Source organism: Triticum aestivum, chromosome 3D, assembly GCF_018294505.1.
Source record: "Triticum aestivum cultivar Chinese Spring chromosome 3D, IWGSC CS RefSeq v2.1, whole genome shotgun sequence".
Lineage (NCBI taxonomy): Eukaryota > Viridiplantae > Streptophyta > Magnoliopsida > Poales > Poaceae > Triticum > Triticum aestivum.
Window position 1 is genome coordinate 58,988,906 of NC_057802.1, and position 23,646 is coordinate 59,012,551.

Below are 23,646 nucleotides of genomic sequence, written 5' to 3' on the forward strand. Positions count from 1 at the left end.
ATGCCCCATCATTGTTGCTTAGAGTGACATTGACAAACTTGGAGTCCTGTCCTGGCTTCTTGGTACTTGTTTGGGCACTTGTTTGCAAAGTGTTCCTCCGAACCACAAGTAAAGCAGCCATCTCTGCAGACTAGTCATGTCACCAGCGTCTACTAATACTCTGTAAAGCTTCTCCAAATGCCTGAAAGTTCTCCAAATGAGCTGAAACTTTTTGACAATTTTTTTGGAGCAAAAGAGACCCCCGAAGCTTCGTGGGAGGTTCAGAAGAGCCACGAGGAGGGCACAACCCACCAGGGCGTGCCTGAGGGGCCCGGCTTGCCCCGGTGGGTTGTGCTCACATCGAGGCCCATCTTCGCGTGAAACCGACGCCAAAAAAATCCTATAAATAGAGAAACCATCAGAAATAACCCTATATCAGAAGTTCCATCGCCGCAAGCCTCTGTAGCCATGAAAAAATAATCTAGACCCCGTTCTAGCACCCTACCGGAGGGAGAAATCATCACCGGTGGCCATCTTCATCATCCCGGCGGCCACCATGATGAGGAGGGAGTAGTCCACCCTCGTGGCCGAGGGTTTGTACCAGCAGCTATGTGTTTAATATCTCTCTCTCTCTCATGTTCTTGAGATGTCACGATCTTCATGTATCGCGGGCTTTGTTAATATAGTCGGATCATATGGTGTTTTCCCCTCTCTATCTTGTTGTGAATTGAGTTTGCCCTTTGATATTTTGTTTTATCGGATTGAATACTTTTATGGATTTGAGAGCACTTGATGTATGTCTTTCTATGAATACCCGTGGAGATAATGGGGCATCATATTGATTCACTTGATATGTGTTTTGGCACTCAACTCGCAGATGCCCGAGGTGACATTGGGGTAATCTATGCATAGGGGTAGATGCATGTTCTCGTCTTTGTTTCTTCGTAGAAATCTTGGGGCACTCTTTGAGGTTCTTTGTGTTGGATTGAGTATTATGAATCTGAAATTGTTTAATGCAGATCGTATAATCAACTCATGGATACTCGCGGTGACATTGGAGTATCTAGGTGACATTAGAGTTGGTTGATGTGTATCATATGGTGTTATTTTAGTACGAACTCCTGGTTAGATCGATCGAAAAGAATAGCTTGGTGTTATTTTAGTACGAACTCTAGGATAGATTGATCGGAAATAATAGCTTTGAGGTGGTTTCGTACCCTACAAAGAATTTCTTATGTTCTCCGGTAGATAGGAACTTTGGAGTGATTCTTCATCGCACATTGAGGGATGGTTATATGATCCAATTATATTAGCATTGTTGAGAGATTTCACTAGCGAAAGTATGGACCCTAGGCCTCATTTTCAAGCATTGCAATACCGTTTGTGCTCCTTTTTATTGCTACCTTGCTGTTTTTTATTGTTCCTATTACAAAAATCAATATCTACTATCATTACTACACTTGTATCACCATCTCTCCGCCGAACTAGTGCACCTATGCAATTTACCATTGTATTTGGTGTGTTGGGGACACAAGAGACTTTTTGTTATTTGGTTGCAGGGTTGTTTGAGAGAGATCATCTTCATCCTACACCTCCCACGGATTGATAGACCTTAGGTCATCCACTTGAGGGAAAATTGCTACTGTCCTACAAAACTCTACACTTGGAGGCCCAACACGAGTCTACAAGAATAAAGTGACATCAAGCTCTTTTCTGGCGCCGTTGCCGAGGAGGTGAGTGCTTGAAGATATATCTTTAGATCTTGCAATTGAATCTTTTAGTTTATTGTTTTATCACTAGTTTGGTTCATAAAAAGAAAACTAAAAAAAGGAATTGAGGTGGCCACATATTATTCGTCTTTATAATGTCTTTCGTGAAAATGATGGAAAGGAAAATTGTGCTCAATTGATAGAAGAAGAATTCTATAAAATGTTTGACAAAAATTTGTTCAATGATGAGCATGATTGCAACGTTGTTGGTCTGAACTCTTTGAATATCCATGATGCTAACAATATGCAAAGCCAAAAGCTCGGGGATGCTATGTTTGATGAAGATGATATTTTTAGTCCCCCAAGTTTTGATGAGAAATTTTACTATGATGATTGCATGCCTCCTATTTATGATGATTATATTGGTGAAAGTGGATTTGGAGAGGTCATGACTTTATTTAATGATGAATCCACTATGTTGGAAGAGGTTTCATTTGATTATGAGAACAAAGTCTCTATCTATGATAATTATTGTGATGACATGTATGCTATATTGAATAATGGTAACCATGAAACTTGTCATCATGATTATAATTTTCAACCCCGTGATAGTTATTTTGTTGAGTTTCCTCCCACTACTATTCATGAGAATAAATTTGCTTATGTGGAGGGTAACAAAATTTCTATTCTTATGTATCATAAAAATAATGCTTTATGTGATGGCTATATTGTTGAATTCATTCATGATTCTACTGAAAATTATTATGAGGGAGAAACATATGCTTCTACATATCTCAATAATATCAAGTTTCCTCTCTATGTGTTGAAAATCTTGAAGTTATGTTTGCTTTTCCTTCCTATTCTTGTTGATTCTTGCTCGCATGAATTGTTTGCTCACAAAATCCCTATGCATAGGAAGTGGTTTAGGCTTAAGTGTGATTTCCATGTGATTCATGATGCTCTTTTTCATGTTTCAATTCTTTACTTTTATGCGAGCATCATTGAAATCATCATGCCTAGCTAAAAGGTATTAAAGAAAAGCTCTTGTTGGGAGACAACCCAACATTTACCCCTATTGTTTTTATGTGCTCACATGATTAAGCTACTATATTAATCATGTTTTATATCTTCTTTTTTCCAATAAAGTTCCAAGTAAAGCCTTTAGGATTATGTTTAGTGATAGTTGATTTGATCTTGTTGGAAAACAGAAAGTTTTGTGTCCAGTAAAACAATTTAAAAAAGTCACAGTAGTGATGAAAGCTTCTGAATTTTTTCACAAGATTGATATACAAATTCCCTACGTTTTCCTAATTTTACAGAATTTTTGGAGTAGCAGAAGTATGGTTGTTGTCCAGATCATTACAGATTGTCCTGTTTTTGACAGATTCTTTTTTCAATGCATAATTTGCTTGTTTTCTAGTTTCTATGGCTTATATTGATCAGTATAAATTGTAGAAATGATATGCTACAGTAGTCATTGTGTGGAAACAATTATGAATCTTGTCTTTGACAGCACCAATGTGAATGGTTTGCTCTTTATCGTACTAACCTATCTCACGAAGTTCCATTAAGTTTTGTGCGATTGAAGTTTTCAAGTTTTGGGTGAGATATCGATATGAGGAGAATAAGGAGTGACAATACCCTAAGCTTGGGGATGAACAAGGCACCCAAGGTGATATTCAAGGAATACCCAAGCAACTAAGCTTGGGGATGCCCCGGAAGGCATCCCCTCTTTCGTCTCCAACATTATCGGTAACCTTACTTGAGGCTATATTTTCATTCGTCACATGATATGAGTTTTTCTTGGAGTGTCATTTTATTTTGCTAGGATTTTCTTTCTATTATTTATAATAATGTTTTGCATCTTTTACTTTAATAAAAATGTCAAATATAGCCTTTGCCATGCTTATTTTGCAAGTCTATATGTGGCTGTTTGAAAACAAAAAGTTGCACGCTAGTGCGTGAATTCTTGAAAAAAGTCAGAATGTGATAAAATTTTGAAACTTTTTGCACAATAAGCTATGATAAATTTTCTATAGTATGGCAATTTTCAGATTTTTTGTAGTTATGGAAGTATGAATCTTCTTGCATTATTTACAAACTGTTCTGTTTAGACAGATTGCTGTTATGTTTGCATTGTTTGCATATGTTTGCTTGTTTAATGATTCTATTTGAGGATAGAAGTATTAAATATGGAGAGGCATTTAGTATGCAATGTTAAATAATAATTTTAGTGATTTGCTACAGTAGAGAATCATAAGGTGCTGCATTGATTTATACTAACTTATCTCATGAGTTCTTGTTGAGTTTTGTGTGGATGAAGTTTTTAAGATTTAAGGAAACCGTGATATAAAAGGAATTAAGGAGACACAAGAGCTCAAGCTTGGGGATGCCAAGAAGTCTCAAGCATCTAAGCTTGGGGATGCCCAGGTAGGCATCCCACCTTTGTTCTTCAACAATTATCGGTTAGTATTGGTTGAGCCTAAGTTTTTGCTTTTTCACATGAGTTGTGCTATTATTGGAATGTCATTTTATTTTTGTTTTGCTTGATGTTTTAATAAGATATTCAGATCTGAAAGCTTTTAAATAAAAGAGAGTCCTCAAATAGCTACCTATTTACTTAATTACTCATTTGATCTTCACTTATATCTTTCCGGAGTAGTTTGTCATTTACTCTTGTGCTTCACTTATATCCTATGAGTAAATTGTTGAATGAATTGAATTTCATGAAGTTGAAATTATATTTTCATATCATGCCCAGTGGTAGCTTCACATTGGGTTTAGAAAGTGAAATCTTTTGAACCTTAACAATCACAGTATTGGTCATACAAGCAATTCATGAATGATTAGTATAAGGAAGAGAACTTTCACATGCAAACATATTATCTTGGGAATCTTCTATGAGTGTGGATACCCATTAATTATTTTAAAACTTGAGCAAATTAGTTGAAGTTGGACAAGGAAGACAACGTAATGAGTTATGGTTGTGTATATTTGCATAGAAGTTATATTGTCATGGATCCTCCAACATGTGGTGTTTGCCTAGGATCTTTTTGAAGGATATATGCCCTAGAGGCAATGATAAAGATGTTATTTATATTTCCTTATATCATGATAAATGTTTATTATTCATGCTAGAATTGTATTAACCGGAAACTTGATACATGTGTGAATACATAGACAAAACAAAGTGTCTCTAGTATGCCTCTACTTGACTAGCTCGTTAATCAAAGATGGTTAAGTTTCGTGACCATAGACATGTGTTGTCATTTGATGAACGGGATCACTTCATTAGGAGAATGATGTGATGGACAAGACCCATCCGTTAGCTTAGCATGTTGATCGTTCAGTTTTATTGCTATTGCTTTCTTCATGACTTATACATATTCCTTTGACTATGAGATTATGCAACTCCCGAATACCGGAGGAACACCTTATTTGCTATCAAACACCACAACGTAACTGGGTGATTATAAAGATGTGCTACAGGTGTCTCCGAAGGTGTTTGTTGGGTTGGCATAGATCGAGATTAGGATTTGTCACTCTGAGTATCGGAGAGGTATCTCTGGGCCCTCTCGGTAATGCACATCATGATAAGCCTTGCAAGCAATGTGACTAATGAGTTAGTTGCGGGATGATGCATTATGGAACGAGTAAAGAGACTTGCCGATAACGAGATTGAACTAGGTATGATGATAACGACGATTGAATCTCGACAAGTAACATACCGATGACAAAGGGAATAACGTATGTTGTTATTGCGGTTTGACCGGTAAAGATCTTCGTAGAATATGTAGGAACCAATATGAGCATCCAGGTTCCGCTGTTGGTTATTGATCGGAGATGTGTCTCGATCATTTCTACATAGTTCTCGAACCCGTAGGGTCCGCACGCTTAACGTTCGATGACGATTTGTATTTTGACTTTTTGAGTTATGTGTTTTGGTGACCGAAGATTGTCCAGAGTCCCAGATGAGATCACTGACATGACGAGGAGTCTCGAAATGGTCGAGAGGTAAAGTTTGATATATTGGAAGGTAGTATTCAGACACCGGAAGGGTTCCGAAGTGTATCGGGTACATACTGGAGTACCGGAGGGGTTACCGGAACCCCCCGGGGAAAGATATGGGCCATATGGGCCATAGGAGGGAGGCTAACCAGCCCACAAGGGGCTGGTGTGCCCCCCACAAGGGAGGAGGCCGAATTGGCTTAGTGAAGGGGGCGCCACCCCCCTTTCCTTCTCCTACTCCCTCTTCTTCCCACTTTCCACCTCCATGAGAAGGAAAAGAAGGGGGGCCAAATCCTACTAGGACTAGGAGTCCTAGTAGGACTCCCCCCTTATGGTGCACCCCCTAGGGACGGCCTCCTCCCTCTCCCTCCTTTATATACGTGGGCAGGGCACCCCTTGGAGACAATAACAATTGTTCCAAGCCGTGTGCGGTGTCTCTCTCCACAGCTTGCTCCTCCGGTCATATTCACGTAGTGCTTAGGCGAAGCCCTGTGCAGATCATATCACCATCACCATCACCACACCGTCGTGCTGACGAAACTCTCCCTCGACCCTCTGCTGGATCAAGAGTTCGAGGGACGTCATCGAGCTAAACGTGTGCAGAACTCGGAGGTGTCGTACGTTCGGTACTTCACTACAAAAAAAGACACATCTGTGACATTTTGGGCCGAACGATATTATTTTCTGTCATGCTTATGACACTTATATGAAGATAATTGTGACAAAACCCGGTATCATCATAGATGTGGTGGGCTCCTACTTCTATGACAAAAAATCATGACAGAAAATGGCCTTTTCGTCCTGGGCGGGCCGGAGACGCAGCTGCATGACATTCTTTGGGCCATCCATGACGGAAAAAACCGTGGTAGAAGCGAGGGCGAGGAAAATATCGGGGGAGTTCCCGGTTATGGTGGGTGGTCAGGGGCCGAGCGATGCGCGTTTCTCTCGTACGTACGCGCGTGTGTGAGGCGTTGGGCTCTAACTGAACCCGAGCGATTGCACTGCAAGCTACGCGTTACTGAACCCGAGCAATCGATTGATCCCATGCTGTTAACTGAACCCGAGTGATTCCTTCGCTACTGCTGGTAACTGAAGCCGATTGATGCTGCCTCTGGATAAACAGTGAGCGTTGTTGGGGGGGGGTGATAACCCACAAGTATAGGGGATCAATTGTAGCCTCTTTCGATAAGTAAGAGTGTCGAACCCAATGAGTAGCTAAAGGTAGAACAAATATTCCCTCAAGTTCTATCGACCACCGATACAACTCTACGCACGCTTAGTGTTCGCGTTACCTAGAACAAGTATGAAACTAGAAGTACTTTGTAGGAGTTTTCAGAAAGGTTTGCAAGAAAATAAAGAGCATGCAAATAAAAGCTAGGGGCTCTTAAGGTAAAGAAACAATAAAGTAAATATAGCGAGTGTGGAAAAGTGGTGGCAGGAGTTGCAAAATTGTCCCTTAAGCAATTGACTACTTTACTAGACCGATAGCAAGTTTTATGTGGGAGAGGCCACTGCTAGCATGTCATCCCTGACTTGGAATTCTATGCACTTATGATTGGAACTATTAGCAAGCATCCGCAACTACTAACGTTCATTAAGGTAAAACCCAACCATAGCATTAAGATATATTGGTCCCCCTTCAATCCCGTATGCATCAATTTCTATACTAGGTTGAAGCTTCTGTCACTCTTGCCCTCTAATACATAGTCCTATCAACATACAACTAACCCTATGGTGTGATCCACGCGCGCGCTCATATGATGGGCACCAAAGGACAGCAACATAACCACAAGCAAATTAAATCAATCATAGCAATTCATCAACCACCGATAGGACAACGAAAATCTACTCAGACATCATAGGATGGCAACACATCATTGGATAATAATATTAAGCATAGAGCACCATGTTCAAGTAGAGGGTACAGCGGGTTGCGGGAGAGTGGACCGCTGTAGATAGAGGGGGGAAGGTGATGGAGATGTTGGTGAAGATGGCGGAGGTGTTGGTGAAGATCGCGGTGATGAGGATGGTGGCCACGGCAACGTTCCGGCGCCACGGGAGGAGAGGGGGAGAGGGGCCCCCTTCTTCCTCTTCTTCCTTGACCTCCTCCCTAGATGGGAGAAGGGTTTCCCCTCTAGTCCTTGGCCTCCATGGCGTGGGAGGGACGAGAGCCGCTCCGAGATTGGATCTATTTCTCTGTCTCTCTCTGTTTATGCGTTCTCTTTCGCTGCCCTTTCACCGTTTCATATATATATATGGAGATCCGTAACTCCTTTTGGACTGAAACCTTCACCGTGATTTTTACCAAAAATTAGCTTTCTTGCGGCCGAAGAAGGGCATCAACCGCCTTACGGGTGGCCCACGAGGGTCAGGGGTGCGCCCAGGGGGGCAGGGGCGCCCCCTGCCTCGTGGCCACCTCGGGCACCGTCTCGCGTGGATTTTTCTTCCAGAATTTTCCAAATATTCCAAAAATAAGCTCTGTCCGTTTTTATCCCGTTTGGATTCCGTTTGACATGGATATTCTGCGAAACATAAAACATGCAACAACAGGAACTGGCACTGTGCACTGGATCAATATGTTAGTCCCAAAAAAAGTATAAAACGTTGCCAAAAAGTATATGAAAGTTGCATAATATTGGCATGGAACAATCAAAAATTATAGATACGACGGAGACGTATTAGCATCCCCAAGGTTAATTCATGCTCGTCCTTGAGTAGGTAAATGATAAAAAAGATAATTTTTGATGTGGAATGCTACCTAGCATAATCTTGATCATGTATCTAATCATGGCATGAATATTAAGACACGAGTGATTCAAAGCAATAGTCTATCATTTGACATTAAGACAATAATACTTCAAGCATACTAATAAAGCAATCATGTCTTTTCAAAATGACATGGCCACAGAAAGTTATCCCTACAAAATCATATAGTCTGGCTATGCTCCATCTTCACCACACAAAATATTCAAATCATGCACAACCCCGATGATAAGCCAAGCAATTGTTTCATACTTTTGACGTTCTCAAACTTTTTCAACTTTCACGCAATACATGAGCGTGAGCCATGGACATAGCACTGTAGGTGGAATAGAATGGTGGTTGTGGAGAAGACAAAAAGGAGAAGATAGTCTCACATCAACTAGGCATATCAACGGGCTATGGAGATGCCCATCAATATATATCAATGTGAGTGAGTAGGGATTGCCATGCAACGGATGCACTAAGAGCTATAAGTGTATGAAAGCTCAAACTGGAAACTAAGTGGGTGCGCATCCAATTTGCTTGCTCATGAAGACCTCGGGCGTTTGAGGAAGCCCATCATCGGAATATACAAGCCAAGTTCTATAATGAAAATTCCCACTAGTATATGAAAGTGATAACTCAAGAGACTCTCTATATGAAGAACATGGTGCTACTCTAAAGCACAAGTGTGGTAAAAGGATAGTAACATTGCCCATTCTCTCTTTTTCTCTCATTTTTTTGGTGGGCTTCTTTGGCCTCTTTTTTTTATTTGGGCTTCTTTGGCCTCTTTTATTTTTTGTAAAGTCCGGAGTCTCATCCCGACTTATGGGGGAATCATAGTCTCCATCATCCTTTCCTCATTGGGGCAATGCTCTAATAATGATGATCATCACACTTTTATTTACTTACAACTCAATATTACAACTCGATACTAGAACAAAGATATGACTCTATATGAATGCCTCCGGCGGTGTACCAGGATGTGCAATGATCTAGCGTAGCAATGACATCAAAAAACAGACAAGCCATGAAAACATCATGTTAACTATCTTACGATCATGCAAAGCAATATGACAATAAATGCTCAAGTCATGTATATGATGATGATGGAAGTTGCATGGCAGTATATCTTGGAATGGCTATGGAAATGCCATGATAGGTAGGTATGGTGGCTGTTTTGAGGAAGATATAATGAGGCTTATGTGTGACAGAGCGTATCATATCACGAGGTTTGGATGTACCAGCGAAGTTTGCACCAACTATCGAGGTGAGAAAGGGCAATGCACGGTACCGAAGAGGCTAGCAATGATGGAAGGGTGAGAGTGCGTATAATCCATGGACTCACATTAGTCATAAAGAACTCATATACTTATTGCAAAATTTTATTAGCCCGCGAAGCAAAGTACTACTACGCATGCCCCTAGGGGGATAGATTGGTAGTAAAAGACCATCGCTCATCCCTGACCGCCACTCATAAGGAAAGCAATGAATGAACACCTCATGCTCCGACTTTGTTACATAACGGTTCACCATACGTGCATGCTACGGGACTTGCAAACCTCAACACAAGTATTTCTCAATTTCACAATTACTCAACTAGCACGACTCTAATATCACCACCTTTATATTGCAAAACTATTGCAAGGAATCAAACATATCATATTCAGTGATCTACAAGTTTTATGTAGGATTTTATGACTAACCATGTGAATGACCAGTTCCTGTCATCTCTCTAAATAGATATAAGTGAAGCAAGAGAGTTTAATTCTTTCTACAAAAGATATGCCCACGCTCTAACAAATATAAGTGAAGCAAAAGAGCATTCTACAAATGGTGGTTGTCTAAGTGAAGAGAAACAGGCAATCCAAACTTCAAATGATATAAGTGAAGCACATGAAGCATTCTATAAAGCCATACTCAAAAGATATAAGTGAAGTACAAAGAGAATTCTATAAATCACCCAAGGACCATCTCATACCAGCATGGTGCATAAAATAAAAATGAAAACTTAATGCAAAAGACGCTCCAAGATTTGCACATATCACATGAATGAAACGAATCCGAAAACATACCGATATTTGTTGAAGAAAGAGGGGATGCCTTCCGGGGCATCCCCAAGCTTAGATGCTTGAGTATCCTTGAATATTTACTTGGGGTGCCTCGGGCATCCCCAAGCTTGAGCTCTTGCCTCTCTTCCTTCTTCTCACATCGAGACCTTCTCGATCATCGAACACTTCATCCACACAAAACTTCAACAGAAAACTCGGTAAGATCCGTTAGTATAATAAAGCAAATCACTACTCTAAGTACTGTTGCAAACTAATTCATATTTTGTTTTTGCATTGTGTCTACTGTAATATAAATTTTTCATGGCTTAATCCACGGATATAAATTGATAGTTTCATCAAAACAAGCAAACTATGCATCAAAAACAGGATCTGTCTAAAACAGAACAGTCTGTAATAATCTGAACATTAACCATACTTCTGATACTTGAAAAATTCTGCCAAAATTAGGAAAAATAAAAATTTGTTTAGAAAGACAATGCAAAAAGAATCAGAACCATTTGACGTTCCAGTAAAAAATTAAAAATCACGCACTACAGACAAAGTTTCTGTCCTGCACCGTACAAACCAACAAGTATTGTAAACATCCTAAAGGCAAACCTTGGCACATTATTTTTATAATACAATGGAATTGTACAAGGGGATAATTATTTTTGTTGAAAAGTTTCTGTAATCAAGATTCACAAAGTTTCCGTGAGCATGAACAAAGTTCAAGGAGCTCTCCCACTTCAACAATGCTTGTCTTTCTCACTTTCACTTTCCTCTTTGAAAAGTTTTGGGTTCCCCTCTTTATTTTTGTTGTTTTTAAACTATATGAAAGCACTCAAAAGAAATAAATGACTCTCTAAAAATTCCGGGTTGTCTCCCTGGCAGCGCTTTCTTTAAAGCCATTAAGCTAGGCATATAGTGCTCAAGTAGTGAATCCACCCGGATCCCAAGGTATATCAAAGCCAATTTTAATTAGCAATGATTTGTAAGTTAGTAGTGAGCACAAAGTAAAATATATCATGTAATGAAGAAGTCTAACTCTCTTCCTATGCATCGGCATGTCATAAAAGAACAATTCATGCACACAAAGTAAAGGCCAATGCATAGTATAAGCAGTTTCTTGCAATTCTATCATGTTGGAAACATAGAGAGGTGGAGATATAGTTCCTCTCTCATAATAATTGCAAGTAGGAGCAGCAAGCACATGCATATTATATCTATCAAAATCATCATGTGTAGTAGTAAAAGGCTACCCATCAATGTAATCCTTAATAAGTGCAAACTTCTCCGATATAGTATAGTTGGGAGAATTCAAAAAGATAATGGGACTATCATGCGTGGGTGCAATAGCAACAATTTCATGTTTAACATAAGGAACTATAGCAAGTTCATCTCCATAAGCATAATTCATATTGGCATCTTGGCCACAAGCATAGCAAGCATCATCAAAAAGGGATATTTCAAAAGAATCAAAGGGATCTTAACAATCATCATAGCAATCATCCTTCGGTAACCACGAAGGGGAATTAAACAATGTATGAGTTGAAGAGTTACTCTCATTAGAAGGTGGGCACGGGTGATCAATCCGCTCTTCTTCCTTTTGTTCTTCGCTCTCCTCCTCATCTTTTTCATCCAATGAGCTCGCAGTTTCATCAATTTCTTCTTCCATAGACTCCTGCAAAATATTAGTCTCTTCTTGGACAGCGGGGTAATCCTCAATATATGGTTCAACATAAGCATTAGAAGCATAATCATCATAGCAATATTTAAGTATGGCAAAAATTTCATATTTGTAAAGAGTAGCACCATACGTTTCAATCAAAGAAGCAATTTCATAAGCACCCTTAAAAGCAACAAATTCTTCAATTTGTTGAATATCATAGTAACTATAAACACCCTTAGCATACGAAGATAAGATTCCATTATCAATAAACTCACATTGGTAGGGAAGGTGTTTCTTAGGGTTTTTAGAACAACAGGTAACATCATACATATAACATAAATTCCAAGCATAGCATTGCAAACAATGAATTTGTCCCAATAGAATTTTCCCTTTTTCAGATATTCCGTGTCACGCATAACAAGCATGCTCATCTAAAGATTTACCCTCAACTAAGCTAGTTGGGGATTCAGCACGAGCACATAGGGATCGAAGATGATCCAAGTAATAAGCTTCCGGAGTGTGATAGATTTTGAGTGGTTCTTCAACCATTGGTTCAGTAGGTACAACTAATTTTTTTGGTATTTTCTGTTTCCTACCCATAACTAAAGATAGAAAACAACTAAGAACAGCAAATAATAATTACTTAATGATAAAGCAAACAAGCACACACGAGAATATTCACCCCACGCTATTGCTCCCCGCCAACGGCGCCAGAAAAAGGTCTTGATAACCCACAAGTATAGGGGATCAATTTTAGCCTCTTTCGATGAGTAAGAGTGTCGAACCCAACGAGGAGCTAAAGGTAGAATAAATATTCCCTCAAGTTCTACCGACCACCGATACAACTCTACGCACGCTTAGCGTTCGCTTTACCTAGAACAAGTATGAAACTAGAAGTACTTTGTAGGAGTTTTCGAAAAGGTTTGCAAGAAAATAAAGAGCACGTAAATAAAAGCTAGGGGCTGTTAAGGTAAAGAAACAATAAAGTAAATATAGCGAGTGTGGAAAAGTGGTGGTAGGAGTTGCGAAATTGCCCCTTAAGCAATTGACTACTTTACTAGACCGATAGCACGTTTTATGTGGGAGAGGCCACTGCTAGCATGTCATCCCTGACTTGGAATTCTATGCACTTATGATTGGAACTATTAGCAAGCATCCGCAATTACTAACGTTCATTAAGGTAAAACCCAACCATAGCATTAAGATATATTGGCCCCCCTTCAATCCCGTATGCATCAATTTCTATGCTAGGTTGAAGCTTCTGTCACTCTTGCCCTCCAATACATAGTCCTGTCAACATACAACTAACCCTATGGTGTGATCCACGCGCGCGCTCATATGATGGGCACCAAAGGACAGCAACATAACCACAAGCAAATTAAATCAATCATAGCAATTCATCAACCACCGATAGGACAACGAAAATCTACTCAGACATCATAGGATGGCAACACATCATTGGATAATAATATGAAGCATAGAGCACCATGTTCAAGTAGAGGGTACAGCGGGTTGCGGGAGAGTGGACCGCTGTAGATAGAGGGGGGAAGGTGATGGAGATGTTGGTGAAGATGGCGGAGGTGTTGGTGAAGATCACGGTGATGATGATGGTGGCCACGACAGCGTTCCGGCGCCACCGGAGGAGAGGGGCCCCCTTCTTCCTCTTCTTCCTTGACCTCCTCCCTAGATGGGAGAAGGGTTTCCCCTCTGGTCCTTGGCCTCCATGGCGTGGGAGGGGCGAGAGCCCCTCCGAGATTGGATCTATTTCTCTGTCTCTCTCTGTTTATGCGTTCTCTTCCGCTGCCCTTTCACCGTTTTGTATATATATGGAGATCCGTAACTCCGATTGGACTGAAACCTTCGCCGTGATTTTTTTAGCAAAAAATAGCTTTCTTGCGGCCGAAGAAGGGCATCAACCGCCTTATGGGTGGCCCATGAGGGTCAGGGGCACGCCCAGGGGGGCAGGGGCGCCCCCCTGCCTCGTGGCCACCTCGGGCACCGTCTCGCGTGGACTTTTCTTCCGGAATTTTCCAAATATTCCAAAAATAAGCTCCGTCCGTTTTTATCCCGTTTGGATTCCATTTGATATGGATATTATGTGAAACATAAAACATGCAACAAACAAGAACTGGCACCGGGCACTGGATCAATATGTTAGTCCCAAAAATAGTATAAAAAGTTGCCAAAAGTATATGAAAGTTGCATGATATTTGCATGGAACAATCAAAAATTATAGATACGACGGAGACGTATCAGGGGGTTTGGATGAACAGTTCCCGGTGGGGGGTTGGATGAAAAGGACCCCGTGGTGTTGCCGCTGGATGAACAGGACCCCGATCGATCGAGCCGGTTGGGCATGGATGAACAGGACTCCGTGGAAGGCTGGATGAACATGACTCCGTGGAGGGAAGGTTGAACAGTAGCCGGTGGAGGGCTGGTTGAGCAGTAGCCGGTGAAGGGCTGGATGAACAGTAGCCCATGGAGGGGTGGTTGAACAGGACCCCGTGGAGAGGGCTGGTTAAATAGTAGCCGGTGGAGGAGCGCGCGGTGGAGGCTGGATGAACAGGAGCCCGTGGATGAACAGTCGCAGGTGGAGGCTGGAGGAGGTCAACGGTGTATGAACAGTAGCCCGTGGAGGCAGTCGACAGTGGAGATGAATAGTATCCCGTGGAGTCCCATTTTGCGGTACGCCACACCCCTCCCGATGAACAGGACCCCCGTTTCGACCGTAGCGCTCCAACACAAGTCCGTTTCCTCCGTTTTGCGGTACGCCACACCCCTCCCGATCAATAGGACCCTGTTTCGACCGTATGAGGTCCATTTCCTCCATTTTGCGGTACGCCAGACCCCTCCCGATGAACAGGATCCCGTTTCGACCATGGCCGGTCGAACATAAGGCCGTTTCCTCCATTCTGCGGTACGCCAGGCCTCGTTTCCATCGGCTGTTCCGTCCAAGCCGGTTGGCTCCCGATGAACAGCACGTGCTCCGTTGCCTCCCTATCAACACGACACATTCCGTTGCCTCCCCATGAACACGACAATGACGCAGTTTCTCCATTCTGACCCAGCCATGTACACGAGCCCTGCCCATATGTATGCAAGAGTAAGCATTCAAGACCCCGCCCGTGTGTACGTACGTGGCCGTATTTACTTTCTTGCACCCTGGCCGCTGTACGTACGTGTACATGCTACGTGTGTGCCTCTACTACGACACGTGCGCGCCTCTACATCGACAAGTATGTACGTAGACGTTCGCGACCAGAATGACAATGCTACGTATGCTTCGACCACGTGGGTCCCGACTGTCAGGCACTTCCTTGCGTGTGAAGATGTAGCTGGTGAGTCCCAGCAGTTAGGGGGGGCGAATCATTTTTTTGCCCGTAATATGGACGCACTTCCTTGCGTGCGTAGATGTAGATGGTGGGTCCCAACAGTCAGTGCGGGCGGCGGTGGCGGTGAGTGCGGGCGGCGGCGGCGATGTGAGGAAAGAGAGGGGGGGTCCGGCGGCTTGGGGGAGGGGGCAAGCCGAGCGGGGCGGCTCGTGGCCATGGCGGACACGGCGACGGCGGCGATCCCGTGCGGGAAGAGGAGAGGCGCGAGGCGGGCCGTCGGCTGGGCCTTTGGCCGAGTCGGCGCGCGTGCGTTTTTTTTGTTTTTTTAAATAAGTTCCGCGGAAAATAATTCGTAGAAAAATAAATAAAAATCAGAAAAATAGGAAATAAATTTTCCCCGTCTAGTTAGAAAATCTAGAATAGGGTGAACATTTTTATAATCCAAAATAAATAGTTTGAAAACATGCAATATTTTTAATGCAATAAAAAATGCAAATAAAATCCAAATAAATTCCAAATAATGATTTTAACATTTTTCCTCCAGTATTTCAATTGTTTTGGAGAAGTCATATTTTCTCCTCTCGTTTATTTAAAATGAAATATTTTTCCGGAGAGAAAAATAATTAAAACCACAATCCTCGTTTGAAAATCAAATTTGAAAATTTGAGAAAATCCCCAACTCTCTCCGAGGGTCCTTGAGTTGCTTAGGATTTATCGAGGATTTGTCAAAATGCAACAAAACATGATATGCAATGATGATCTATGTATAACATTCCAAATTGAAAATTTGGGATGTTACAAACCTACCCCCCTTAAGATGAATCTCGCCCTCGAGATTCGGGTTGGCTACAAAACAGGTGGGAGTGGTTTTTCCGTAGATCTTCCTCTCGCTCCCAGGTGGCTTCATCTTCTGTGTGGTGACTCCACTGAACTTTGCAAAACTTGATAACCTTACTGCGGGTAACTCGGCTGGCATACTCGAGAATCTTCACTGGTTTCTCCTCATAAGTCAAATCACTTTCCAACTGAATCGCTTCCAGTGGCACAGTATCTCTCAGTGGTATCTCAGCCATCTCTGCGTGGCACTTCTTCAACTGTGAAACGTGAAATACATCATGAACTCCAGACAATCCTTCGGGCAATTCCAGCTTGTAAGCAACTTCTCCCATACGTTCTAACACTCTATATGGTCCGATAAAACGGGGCGCTAACTTTCCTTTAACTCCAAAGCGCTTCACTCCTCGAAGTGGTGATACTCGAAGATACACTCTGTCTCTGACTTCGTGAACGGTCTCCTTTCATTTAGAATCAGCGTAACTCTTCTGCCTGGACTAGGCTACCTTGAGCCTATCGCGAATCATCCTCACTTTCTGTTCGGATTCCTTAATCAAATCTGGTCCAAACAACTGACGGTCTCCAACTTCGTCCCATAACAACGGTGTTCTACACCTCCTTCCGTACAAGGCTTCGAAAGGGGCCATCTTCAAACTGGTTTGATAACTGTGGTTATACGAAAACTCCGCATATGGCAAATTGTCGTCCCAACTAGATCCATAATCTAGTGCACATGCTCTCAACATATCCTCCAAAATCTGGTTGACTCTCTCGGTCTGTCCATCTGTCTGTGGGTGAAATGCTGTACTAAATTCCAGCCTGGTTCCCAACGTTTCATGTAACTGCTTCCAAAACTTCGAGGTAAATTGGGTTCCTCTGTCTGATACAATGGTCCTCGGAACTCCATGCAAACATACGATCCTGGTCATGTATATCTTTGCCAACCTAGCACTGGTGTAAGTGGTCTTCACTGGAATGAAATGAGCCACTTTCGTCAATCGGTCGACTACAACCCATATTGAGTCATAGCCTGAACGAGTCCTGGGTAATCTTGTGATAAAATCCATGCCTATTTTATCCCACTTCCATTCGGGTATCGGCAATGGCTGTAGGAATCCTGCTGGCTTTTGATGCTCTGCCTTCACTCTCTGACACACATCACAAACTGCTACATACTCCGCAATATCCTTCTTCATTCCGGTCCACCAGAAAGTATTCTACAAATCCAAATACATCTTGGTATTCCCTGGGTGAATTGAGTATGGTGAATCATGAGCTTCTTGCAAAATCAACTTCCTGATCTCCGGATCATTTGGCACGTATACGCGGTCCTCGAACCATAAGGTATCGTGCTCATCCTCACGAAATCCCTTGGCTTTTCCTTTTCTCATCTTCTCCTTTATCTCTTCAATCTCCTTGTCTGTCTTCTGAGCTTCTCTGATCCTTTCCATCAAGGTAGACTGAATCTCCAATGTCGCTAAATAGCCTCTTGGGACTATCTCCAAACATAGCTCGCGTAGGTCCTCGGCTAACTCCTGAGGTAACTCTCCGGTCATGAGGGTGTTGATATGACTCTTGCGGCTCAACGCGTCTGCTACTACGTTAGCCTTTCCAGGGTGATAATGCAATCTCATATCATAATCCTTGATGAGCTCCAACCATCTCCTCTGTCTGAGATTTAACTCCTTCTGCGTGAAAATGTACTTCAAACTCTTGTGATCCGTGTACACCTCACAATGGTTTCCGATGAGAAAATGTCTCCATGTCTTCAAAGCATGCACCACGGCTGCTAATTCCAAATCATGCGTAGCATAATTCTTCTCATGGGGTTTAAGTTGTTGTGAAGCATACGACACAACTCTTCCTTCCTGCATAAGCACTGCTCCAAGTCCTCGACGTGAAGCGTCGCAATAAACTTCATAATCCTTGCGTTGATCTGGCAGAATCAACACTGGTGAGGTAACCAATCGTTTCTTCAACTCTTGGAAACTAGCTCAGTCCAATTGAATTTGGTGTCCTTCTTCAATAGCTCAGTCATGGGCTTAGCAATCCTTGAGAAATTCTCAATAAACCTCCGGTAGTATCCTGCAAGTCCAAGAAAACTCCGGATTTCTCCAACTGTCGTGGGTGATTCCCAACTTGTCACGGTGTCAACCTTGGCAGGGTCTACTGCTATTCCTTCTCCAGAAATAACATGTCCAAGGAATCCAACTTCCTTCAGCCAAAACTCACATTTGCTGAACTTGGCGTATAATTGATGTTCTCTGAGCTTCTCAAGTACCAATCGTAAATGCTCCTCATGCTCTTCTTCATCCTTGGAAAAGAATAAAATATCATCAATGAACACCACGGCGAACTTATCCAAAAACTCCATAAACACTTTGTTCATCAGGTTCATGAAATAGGCCGGTGCGTTAGTCAGTCCAAATGACATAACGGTATACTCATACAATCCATATCTGGTGGTAAATGCCGTCTTAGGTATATCCTGCTCTCGAATCTTTAACTGATGGTATCCTGATCGTAGATCAATCTTGGAAAATACCTTAGCTCCTTGCAGGCGGTCAAACAAATCGTTGATCATCGGCAGTGGGTACTTGTTTTTGATGGTCACTTCATTCAATCCTCGGTAATCAACAACCATCCTTAGTGATCCATCTTTCTTCTCCACTAGAAGTACTGGTGATCCCCAAGGTGACGAACTTGGGCGAATATAGCCTTTATCCAGTAACTCCTTGATCTGCTTCTTAATTTCCTCCAAATCCTTTGCGGGCATCCTGTACGGTCTCTTAGATATTGGCCCTGTGCCTGGCAAAAGTTCAATCAAAAACTCAATGTCTCTATCCGGTGGCATGCCTGGCAACTCTTCTGGAAATACATCCGGATAATCTTTCACCACTGGTACTTCCTCCTGTACAACTCCTGATAAGGAATTCACTTGAGTCCTCTTCGGCATATGCCGGGATACATACTTGATCCTTTTTCCTTCCGGGGTGGTAAGCAAAATCGTCTTGCTGGCACAATCGATGTTTCCTCCATACAACGATAGCCAATCCATTCCCAAAATCACATCCAAACCTTGTGATTCCAAAACAATGAGGTCTGAGGGGAAAACATGCCTACCAATGGCCAATGGTATCTGAAAACATCCTTGGGTGGGCATATACTCTGCTCCTGGCGAGGTTACTAACATAGGGTTTCTGAGAACTTTGGTGGACATCTTAAACTTATTCACGAATCCCCTTGATATGTATGAATGCGATGCACCAGTATCGAAAAGAACAGTTGCAGTAAATGACTTAACCAAAAACTTACCTATTACTGCATCAGGCTGAGCTTCAACCTCCTCCACGCTCACGTGGATCACATGTCCTTTGTTGAACGGGTTCGGCTTCTTCCCAGAGCTTCCATTGCCATTTCCATTTTGGGCTTCAGGACATTTATTGGCATAATGTCCATTCTTCTGGCACTTAAAACAAGTGACTTGGCTCAGGTCCTTCTTGGCTGGGGTAGATGGGTTGGTGCGGTTCTGTCCGTTGCTTCCTCCATTCCCATTACCATTCTTGGAGCCATTATGGTTGTGCGAACTACCTCCTCCATGGGTATGCTAAAACTGTCCTCCCGGCTTTGGGGTAAATCGTGGCTTCTGCTGAGCTCCTGAGTTATACTTCCCTTGTCCATACTTCCTCTTACGGTTTTCAATCTGCTGTTGCTTCCCTTCAATCATGAGAGCTCTATCTACCAGCTCCTGGTAGTTGTTGAAAGTTGCTACCATCAACTGCATGCTCAGTTCATCATTCAGTCCTTCCAAAAACTTCTCCTGCTTGGCAGCATCTGTAGCAACGTCATCTGGGGCATAACATGCTAACTTACTGAATTCCTCCACATACTGGCCTACGGTGTGTCCTCCTTGGCATAGGTTGTGAAACTCACGCTTCTTCATACCCATAGCTCCTGCTGAAACATGAGCTGTACGGAAAGCTTGCTGAAACTGGTCCCATGTGACAGTGTCAATAGGGTGCGTGGCTGTATAATTCTCCCACCATGATGCTGCGGGTCCATCAAGCTGATGTGCGGCAAAACGCACTCTTTCCGCATCTGTGCAACCTGCAGTGGTCAACTCCCTTCCAACTTTGCGGAGCCAATCATCCGCTACAATCGGCTCGGTGCTACTGGAAAACACCGGCGGGTTTAGCCTCAAGAAACGGGCTAAGTGATCAACAGGTGGTGGTGGTGGTGGGTTGTTGTTGTTGTTGTTGCCTTGGTTCTGAACTAACACTTGCATCAGGGCATTCTGTTGCTGAATCAACTGGGTGATCTCTGGCGGGAAAACAAATCCGGTGTCGCGTCTCGGAGGCATCTGATAGGTTTAGAAAAGATGAGAATTAAGAACAGAATGAGGTCTAGAGAGAAAACACTACCCATATGCTCATGAGACAAATTCAATCAATATCACTCAATCAATTCAAACAAGGCAAAACATCGATCTAACTAGCGTTACAAAGTGCTTGAACTATACTATTGAATGGGGGAAAAACTACTACTGATATGGTGGTCTACTAAAAATTCTGATCCGTTGAAGACTCCATGATGTCTGCTCCAGCTTCATCAATCCATTCGTCTTCACTTGGTTCCGAGTCGGTGTCGTCGATGATGATGTAGTTATCCGGACAAGTGCATTCGTCGACTTCTGCTTTTGGCACTGGATTTCCCACGAATGCTCCAATCTTCTTCTCCAGGTCGTCAATATTCCCTACTAGCGCGTTGATTTCCTCCAAGTAATCTTCGCGTGTAGTCTTAAGTTCTTCTTGGAGTTCCTTGATCTTCGTTAATGCCTTCTTCAGTTCTTCCTTGTCCATGCACATTTGATTCTCCTGGCGACGAATATGTTGGTTCTGCTCCTGGATGAAAGCTGCAATTGATCCATCCTTCTTGGTCTTGATCATCTCCCATTGCGTGTCTCGACGTCCACAAATTTGGTAAATTGTATCCTTAAGCTCCTAGTGGTAGACTTCTCCAATGCGTCCCATGGCGATGTGTGCGGCCATGCTCTTCCCTAAACTCCAAGTTGGTGCTTCGAAAACCAATCTCATGGGTTCAGTAACTGGCTCAAACGTCCTTCCTGGAATGATAACTTGAATCTTCCAGCTCTCCTCTTCAGGTAATGTGGCGTTGTAGGTTCCGGTGATGCTTGGTATTCCTATGTTCAAGTACTTGGTGACTTCCTTCAAATGTCGTCCAAACGGCGTGTCTTCATCGGGTTGCATGAACTTGCTCCTTGCATTCGCCATTCCTAAAGGAGTAGAAAGTGGAGAGGGGTCAGAAAAGAGAAGAGAGAAGCTTTCTAGGGCTTAAGCTTAGTGGTCGTGTCCTACAGTCAGCGTGTGCTCTGATACCAACTTTGTAGCGACCAGACCTCAAATGGCCTATGCTGCTGTGCACCAGTGTCATCCCTGGATCAGTAATGCTGACACACACAGTACAAATGGAGGATTTATAACAGAGTAGCAATCACACACTTATTACATCGAATATCTCCAAAGAGACTAAGTATGATAAACATGGCTTAAGGCCATCTAACACGATAACAGCGGAAGACTTGGAAGATAAGTGAGTCCATCACTCCAGCGGCATCACTGAGTATAAGACCACGACCAAAGGCATCTTACTCGTCGTCTGAAAAGTCTGCAACATGAAACGTTGCAGCCCGAAAACGGGTCAGCACATCGAATATGCTTGCAATGTAACACATAGAGAATAATGAATAAATAACAATGCTATACTACATGCATATATGGCTGGTGGAAAGCTCTATGGTTACATTTTTTGCGAAAAGCCAATTTTATCCTATGTCAAAGGAATAAAAAAAATTTAACTATCATGGTGGTTGTGAAACATTGAGATGGTTGACAGCATCTCAATCCCAATTAAAATGTCATCAATAACCCAACAAAATTAATTAGAAGTAACATAGTGTTGAGATTCACATGATAATCCAAGTACTAGATACTCAAGTTGTCCATAACCGGGGACACGGCTAACCATGATTAGTTTGTACACTCTGCAGAGGTTTGTGCACTTTTCCCCACAAGACTTGATCTCCTCCGTTGGATTACTCGCACTACATGGTGTTTGAGTAACGGATGACCAAGACACAGTCTTTCAGAAGTGTTTGCACCTTACGTATGGGTAGACAGTTACACCTACTTTCCCCTACATCTGCTAGTCTACCACTGTATGAGTTCACACAACTTAGTCAACTATGCTAGAGCCCATAATAGCTTGCGGCTGCACACGGAAGTTTCTAGCATGAATAATCTCATGATCCCTTTGAACCTGGGTGGCGGTCCAAAAGAAAAACAGGCAATCCTGGAATACCCAGGTACCTCAATCCACCCAGATGTGAGTTTAAGTTGCCACCTTAAGTAAACCATTAATTAACAATCTCACATCTGTCATGAATTTCACTCAAACCCAATCCACGTCTACGAGCATAGCATGGCAATAGTAAAATCAACGTAGAAGTAACTCCCAAGGGTTTGAATAGAAAACAGGTAATAGGTTCTACCTCAACTACTTCCCAATACCCACAATTTAATTAGATCCTAATCATGCAAGTGTTTGAGGAAAACAGATCTAATGCAATAAAAACTGGGTATGAACGGGATATGATCAAAGTGTTACTTGCCTTGCTGATGATCCGCAAAACCTAGCGATTCGAAGTAACAAGCGGCACACTCCGGGTACTCTATCGCAAACAAACAAGCATACAATCAGTACTCATCTAATGCACAGGTAAAACTCGAATGAAAGATCCAACCAGAAAGTTCAACTTAAGAACTCCGGTTTGCAAAAAGAATCAACTCGAAAGAAGCAACGAAAGTCAAACGGCGAAAGAAAGAAACTCCGTTTGCTAATCTGGATCTAGGTCAAATTTTACTGTAGCAAAAACTCGTTTGAGTAGGTTAAACGGAAAGAGAATTTCGAGACGAAACTCTAGGCGCTTGAATCGCCTGATTCCGATATACGAGCGAAAAGTTAAACAGAATCGAAGATTTGATCAGAGATCGAATCTGAGAAAATAACGAGAAAACTCCGACGAAAAAGAAAAACGGACGAACGGTTAAATAACGGACGTTCGTTAACAGAGAAAAACTGACGAACGCGTTCGTTAAAACAAACGGTTCGGTGAACGCTCGTAAAATAATAAAACCGAAAAAACCGATCTAGGGTTTTTTTTAAAACGAAGGGTTTTTTTTTAAAAAAAAGACAAACCGGCAAGTGAACTGGCGGCGGGCATACCTCGTCGGGGCTACTCCGGC